The 7,885-nt window shown below is 39.3% G+C and overlaps 1 pseudogene; it reads right to left on the bottom strand.

The window, feature by feature from the left end:
- Positions 1 to 7,043: 7,043 nt before the first annotated feature.
- LOC150007982 (ubiquitin-ribosomal protein eS31 fusion protein pseudogene) lies at positions 7,044 to 7,532 on the bottom strand (annotated as a pseudogene).
- Positions 7,533 to 7,885: the final 353 nt, after the last annotated feature.

Raw genomic sequence — 7,885 nt, 5'->3', positions numbered from 1 at the left:
AAGTTTTCTTCAGATTCGGCTAGTTAGCAGCATCACCTCGTTTGTTTCTCACCTTATTCATCATTCATGCAACTAATGGAAGTCTTACTCTGTCACTGGGAATAGTAGGATTAAATAAGGCATAGCCGAGGCTTGGGGAGCCTGAAAACGAACTGAAGAAAGAAATTAGGTATGTAGATTGCTGTTACTATTATATACGAGGAGAAAAATAAAATGCTCTGAGAACTCAGGAACTTCAGATACATTTTAGATTGATGGCCAGATCTAGCAAAAGTTTCACAGAACTTGTGACATTTTCTCAAATCATTGAAAGACAGAAATTTGACACGCAAAAAAAATAAAATAAAGAAATAAATAAAGACTTCCAGGCTCACATAAAGAAAGGCATAGAGCCCTGGCTGCTGTGGCTCAGTGGATTGAGCATCAGCCTGCGAACCAAGTGTCGCTGGTTCGATTCCCAGTTAGGGCACATGACCAGGTTGCATGCCAGGTCCCCAGTTGGGGGTGCGTGTGAGGCAACTGTGCACAGTGATGTTTCTCTCCCTCTCTTTCTCCTTTCCCCTCTCTCTAAAAACAGATAAATAAAATAAAATAAATTTAACCTTGTTAAAAATAAATACATTAATTCTAAGAAAAGAGAAAGAAAGGCACAGAACTTGAAAAATTCAAAAAATCCTTTATAGCGTCGTTTTCCAGAAGCATGGAACACACACAGGAAATCACAAGCTGGGAAGGGCAGAAAGGAGACAGGTGAAGAGCGAGAATCGCCCTTGATAGTCGTTGAGTGCCGTGGGGATGACCAGAGAGACTGGTGCTCCCTCAGTTCTGTGCAGTGGGGAGCAGAACAGAATTCCAGCCTTTGGGGCCTAAACTGAGAACCAACCAAAGGCCCAACCAGAGGCAGTGGGAAGATGACATTTTGCTCAGAGCCTTTAGGGGCTGGTCACCAATGAGATGTAGAAGACATAAAAAGATCCTTCGAGCTCACATGGAGGATTTGAGCCTGTGTGTCTGGGTGAGGCTGATGCTCTCAGCATCTGAAGGAATCAACGTGATGAAGAGGTTCAGGGGGAAAGAAGCTGAGTTAGTTCAGGCTGGGACATAGTCTGACCTGTCCGTCAGAGCTCTAGCAGATGTTCGGCAGGCTGTTGACTCAGTAGGAAGCAACAGGTGTGATTTCGGTCTATGTCAACAGAGGCACACAGTATCTAGAATGAAGCTGGAGACAGTTCCTTCTGTGCTGCGTACTGAGACCACAACTGGAATGACAACTTTGGCTTCTTCCCTTCTGGACTCCATGGTTAGAGGTTTTTGATACAGATGGTAAACTTACCCAAAACCCATCATTCATAGGAGAAGTGACGGGAAGAATTCATGCTTTCTTAACCTGGAATAGAGTGGTTCCCCTTAGAGAATGTGAGTGCTTCAGCATTTGGAGAAGGGCCATGTGAAACAATTAGACTGATTTTAAGTTGCTCCAATGATATAATGGGAATAATAAAACCACATGGCAGACTTGTAAGAAGATAATAAGGGCAATGCCCCAGTACCCTTTGGTGTTTAATGTGTCTCAGCTCCTATCATTTCTCTTAAGAATATCATTCAAACCAGTGGGCACACTCATAGAAATAGATGTTGCTATTCTGTTGGAAAGAACGAGCTAGATGGGCTGCCTTGAAAGGTGGTCAAGTTGCTGTCAAACGCTTGGTGGACAGGCACGTGGCAGAGATGTTGTGGAGGAGATTTAAGGATTGGGAGGGTAAAGAACTTCAAGGCCTCATTCTAACTCTGAGCTTCAAATGCTTCCAGGGCATTTGGAATGCAAAGTCAAGAAGCTGGGCCTACAAACAAAATTTGAAAATTTTTTACTGAGAGGTGACAGGAGTGGGTGATTACTAACAGAAAACATGCAGAGAGCACTGGGTGCCTAGAAAGGAAACTTGGGCATGTGGAAAAAGACGGGAACTAAAATGTATAACACATATGTATATATACTCATGCATGAGATGGCCAGGATGAAAAACAGTGTTAAAAAGAGAATGAGGATACTGTAGTGAAACCAAGGAAGTGTTGTTTTTAACCTATTTTATTCACATGTAGAATCTCTTAATTTTCCAGAAAATATTGGAGAAGAGAAACAGGTTGAAGACAGAGCAGCCAAGCCTTATCAGGTGGCAGAGAGGGTAAGAATAGGATTTTGCAATGAGGAAGTTATTTTTGATTGTCTAGAAAGCACTTGTGATTAATGATTTACACATCCTCTATTTCCCCAAGGTTTGAGGCAGCTTAAATAAAAGCACTTTTCACACAAGGCAATGAAAATGAAACAGAGTAAAGATAAGAAACCAGAGAGAGAAATGAGTGGGGGGAAGGGAGAACCCGCTGCAAACCACGGATAGGATTGTTATTGGAGCAGGAGCACTACGTTTTAGCTCTGAGGTGCCAGCAGCCAAAAATAAAAGGTTACACAACAGGTTACTTAATAATTCATTGGTTAATACAAGAAAACAGTTTCTCAGAAGAATTTTTATTTCTTGGCACTGAATTCTATGGAGTATATCCCATGGATTCTTAGATAAGGAACCATGACATATGAGACAATGAGGTTAATGACAGTCCTGCTGAAGATGCAGGCTTGGTCTGAATTGCTTTGTCTTTCTGAAGCCCTGGAAGGGAAAGTATGTAGTATTAAAATGTCTGTAAAAGCCAGTAGAGCAGTGATAATTTTAGACTAGTTGAGCATCTGAATACTGCTGGGTCTGAAAAATCAGCATATAAAACAGCCTGAGAGTGGGGGACCTCCTAAATTAGAGTTTCCAGGGTAGTTTAGGAACCTGGAGGAGAGAGGACACCAAGTATTGAGTCGGCCAAAAAAGTCTGTTATGTTTTTTTCCATAGAATAGAAGACACACTTTTCATTTTTACCAATAGCTTGATTGATTTGGATATTTTGAGTATGTTGGCCATCTCCTACTATTGGCTTCTAATGGGAGAAGCCAGGGGCGCTGCTAAACATCTTCTAATGCGTAAGGCAGCCCCACAGTGAAGAACTATTTTGCCAAAATGCCAATAGTACCAAGAAACTTCGCAAACCACTTTTGACACGTTTGATCAGTCACGGCACATTCTCCATACACTGCACAGATCTTTTTTATTTTTTGTATTTCAGTTGCACTTTTACCTTTCTTGAAATAATAAAGCATAATACACCAAAAATGTCGTGTATTTTCTTCCATCTTCAATATTAAAATGACTGCACAAAAATTCACTAATTGTGATAAGTATTTTTTTAATGCAAACTGATATGACAGATGTCACAATACAATCTAACAAGTTGCTTCAAATGAAGGTAAAGAAAACTAAGCACTACTACAGAAAAAAATTAAATGAACTTTTTGGTTAACCCAATACCTTGCAACCACAGGTCCTTTGCACTTGCCACTCTTTCTGTCTAAAAAACTCTCCCCCTGATCTTTCTCATTTTCAAGTTTAAGTTCAGCTGTTACATCTCCAGAGACCTTTCCTTGACTCTGCCTAATGCTAGCCTTTCTTCATCCATCCACCTCAATTTGTCACTCTCTAACAATAATCTGTTTTATTTAATTCATAGTATTTCATGCTCCATTAAATTATTTTATTTATTATCAATCTCCCTCCTCCCACAAGGTAGAATGTAAACAAGTACACCAAACAATGCCAGGAACAGAGTAGGTGCTCAGTACGTGTAAGGAATGGATATTTTATGTGTGGGGAAGAACTCAGCTCAGCGCCTGCGTGATAACTACGCATGTGCTAGTGCTGGGGGTAAGTTCTCCCGAAGAGGCTGATGATTCTGATAATGACTAATTTCATACTGGGAATTTTAAGAACACTGGGGTTTGGAAGAAGAGCACAGATTCTATGAACATTTTCCTTTTCGCTCACAGGAAGCAGGGGTACTAATATGAGCGGTAAGTTTATGAATAGTCATTGTTCAGGTTTCTAAGGGGTGGAGCCTAAGTGGGAAGACTACAAATTCCCACCTTGTGGCAAATTCCCTTCCCTCTCCCTTTAATAAGATCGTTTAATGTTACCCATTTAAATTTTGGAGAACAGCTTTCATAAATATCTTTTGCTGTTTTAAATAGATAATGTTGCAGGACTTTCTAAGAGGAATCAGCTACTGGGTGCAACTCCTCTGACTCCCTTTGGCAGCTAACACTAAAACTCCTATTGTGTTAAAATGTGCATGCGTGTGTGTTGGCAGTAGGAAATGGATCAAAATTGACTAAAATATAAATCGGATCATTAACATATCAACAGGAAAGCCAAGGTGCCAGTTGAGAGAAAACCCTTAGTACTGGAGAGGAAAAGACCCAACTGGTATGAGACTGGAACGAGAATAGCAGGTGAGCCAGGAGACGCTTTGAATGTAGATGAGTTGTTGAAAAAACCACGGAGAGGAGAGGAGACAAGAGGTAATAGCAGCCTCAGGGGGGGTAGCAAAACCAAGAGAAACTTTAAAAAAATACTTATTTTAGGTTTAGGGGAAACTACGTTTGTTGGCAATGAAAAGCACATTTATCAACGGAGAAGGTTCTGGAAAAGGGCTGTGGAAAACCCTGGAGCACCAGTTTTATTCATTCTTGAGAAATTTTGAATATCAAAATTAAAACAAACATTAGGAAAACAGCCTATTGTATTTATTATTTATTAATTTATTCACTCACTTATTTTAGGTTGAACTTGGTACTTGGGAGAAATTTTTATGAATTAGGCCCAATTTGGGGCTTCACCTCCAGACTTTGGGATGCAAGTTAGCAGTTTGCTGACAGTGGAGTGTTCCCAAGGCTGGGGACAGGTGAGGCGCTTTAGAATCATGGAGCAGGATCAGTTCAAAAGGAAATTTGAAACCATCTGAGGCCGTCAAAATAATGGCCCCTCATCTCCTCGTTATTAATACGTTAATTTAAATTATAGGCAGAAGAAAGATGTCATGGGACAAATAGTACATATTATTTTTTTCTCTGATGCCTTGACTGGAAGTATCCAGAATAACAAAGTGTTTTCAGCTTAGAAGAAGACAACAGAGAAAGTTATCATGTCTTTTTTCCTGCACTGAATGAGGTTTGAGCATAATATTAACCATATCACTTGTCAATTGACCAGATTTTTGGTTTTTAAAACCATCAAGTCAAAAAAAGACTCTCCTGATTATATTTTGTTAACTTGCTCTACTAGAGGATGTCAGATCCAATGTGTCCCTTTGTGTAATGAGCAAAAAACTAAATTACCGAAGTTGTGACCAGGTAAGAATGCAAGTTTGAAAAACGGGAATGAACATTAAAAAGAAGAATAACTACCTCACTACTAATTGGGAAAACAGTCTTTTGGATTCAGTACAAAATAAGGTAGATGTTCACATATACTCATTCTCTTATTTGAGGGCAGAATAGCGAACCGTCATTCAAGATAAGGGGGTAAACAGGACATTGAAGTGCAGATTAAAAACATGAAAGAAAGAAATCAGTGTTTAACTATCAATCTTCCAAATCGCAATGCAAAAACTAAATTCATGATGTCATGTTTTATTGCTGTTTCTTTCTAATGTTTCGCTGCACTGGGCTTTTGCAGCAATAATCTTGGAATGAAGAATAAATGACTTGGAAAAATGTTGTAAGTTAAAGGAATTCATGCTGAACGATAGAGAGACAGAACTTTTGCGTATGGCTCCTCCAGTGAAGTTTCTCTCTTAGCAAATACTTATTGAGCACCTACTATATACCAGGCACTGTTCTGGAGATTCAGAATTATTAATGGACAAAACAGATGACAACGCCCACTTCTGTGAGACATCTATGTCTGATCTTTGGTTTTTTTAATTGCCTTGTGGAGGGAATCCTTTGCAAAGCAAGCTATTGAATATTTGTCTGCATAGCATCCAAAGTTCTGGGCACAAAGGTGAGAAATGGGCTCATTTTTCTTTGGCTAGAAATCTGACTTCCCTCCAGTAATTTCTCAGGAATGAGCACCCATTTTATCTTCATCCCTTCGCTGCCATTTGCCTGCCAAACTTGTTTCCTGGTGTTCTAGGCTCTGAGGTACATTTCAGAGAATTCAGAGCATAATTAACTGAAGTAGGAGACTTCTGAGGTACATCAGAAAGTTGATATCACATTTAATAGAAGTAGAAAACCAAACGGAGTGTGTTCCTGAAATGCACACTCAGGCAACACCATAGAAATGCAGTTTTATTGTTTCTAAGCTTTTGGAAAAATTAGGTACGGAAGCTGTATAATGTGCAGAACCAGAATGGGAGTGAAATGAAGAAAAATGAATAAAGCTGTAAAAGAGAAGAGACAGAAGCAGCTTAAAATTGTAAGGAAAGGAGGAAGGACATGGTCCTCGTTTGTTGTTGTTTTTGAATGCCCCAAACTGGCATGAGCTCAAAGTTTCCAATTATATTTTAGGAGAAGCAGTATTTCCTGAAATAACTCGTTCAGAGTGATGGGAGCTCCCTTTTTACCTGTGATCTGTCTTGGTTCGTAATGACACAAACAGTATCGCAGGATGGCTTTGTTTTCAAGAGTGGCAATGAAGCAAGGAATGAGGAATTATCCAGAGCTGTTAGGGATGTGATTGTTGCCAAGGGGAAGTGAAGGGGACAAACATGAATGTATTTCAGGAAAATACGTAACTGTAGCTCATGTTCTGTTTGTTTTTTTTTTTTTCATGATGAACTCCAGAAGACATTACAAGTGCTCCACCACCACACGCAATAATTTAAGGCTAAATAGAGGTGATATTTTTGCAGCTGAAACTTTTAAATAGTACTTTTTTAAAACATACATTATTTGGATGGAGTTAAAATTTGATTTTCTAGTACCTAATAGCCTAGAAAATACAGTTTAAACTTAAAGTTTATTTTGTACTCATAATTGTTTTATACAAACAGTATGAAGAATTCATTATAAAATTGATTTAGGTTAACTTTTTTTTTTTTTTTTTTTAAATGTTAGTTCATGTCTTTTATTAACCCATATACAATTACTTGTCTTCTGGTTTGTTGAAGCAATACGTCAGACAACATTTGCCACAATAATGCCTGTCAAAGTGGCTGGCCATAAAAACTCCAGCACCACATTCATCCGAAGGGCACTCCCGACGAAGGCGACTGATTTTACCATTCTCATCCACTTTGTAGTATTTCAGTACAGCCAACTTAACCTTCTTTCTCTTATGCTTATTCTTCTTGGGAGTGGTGTAAGACTTCTTCTTCCTTTTCTTAGCACCACCACGAAGTCTCAATACAAGATGAAGAGTGGACTCCTTTTGAATGTTGTAGTCAGACAAAGTACGCCCATCTTCCAGTTGCTTGCCAGCAAAAATCAGTCTTTGCTGATCAGGAGGAATTCCTTCCTTATCCTGGATCTTGGCTTTGACATTTTCTATTGTATCCGAGGGTTCAACCTCGAGAGTGATAGTCTTCCCCGTAAGGGTTTTCACGAAAATCTGCATCTTGGCGGCGAGTCCACCAGAGATGGCGGATCGGAAAAGGAGATTTAGGTTAACTTAAAAGAACAATCAAAGGCTTCGTGGTAAAATTAAATCAATTTAAATAAAGTGTTAAACTTGTGCTTCAACTTGTTTTTCGACACTAAACTATAACTATAAATATTATGTGTTTGGAGAAAGCGTGGCAGGCTGGTTATGAAGACTAAACTGGGAGATTCAGGTTTCTTCATGGGCAAAACAGACAAAAACGCCTGCTTCCATGAGGCATATATGTTTGGTCTTCGGTTTTTATAATTGGCTTATTACAGAGGGAATCCTTTGTGAAGGATTTGGGGACTGTTTGAGCTTTGCCTCCAGACTTTGGGATGCAGGTTAGCAGTTTCCAGGCAGT

Source organism: Furipterus horrens, unplaced genomic scaffold (assembly GCF_987537825.1).
Source record: "Furipterus horrens unplaced genomic scaffold, mFurHor1.1.pri manual_scaffold_6, whole genome shotgun sequence".
Classification (NCBI taxonomy): domain Eukaryota; kingdom Metazoa; phylum Chordata; class Mammalia; order Chiroptera; family Furipteridae; genus Furipterus; species Furipterus horrens.
This window is presented reverse-complemented; position numbering and strand designations above follow the sequence as displayed.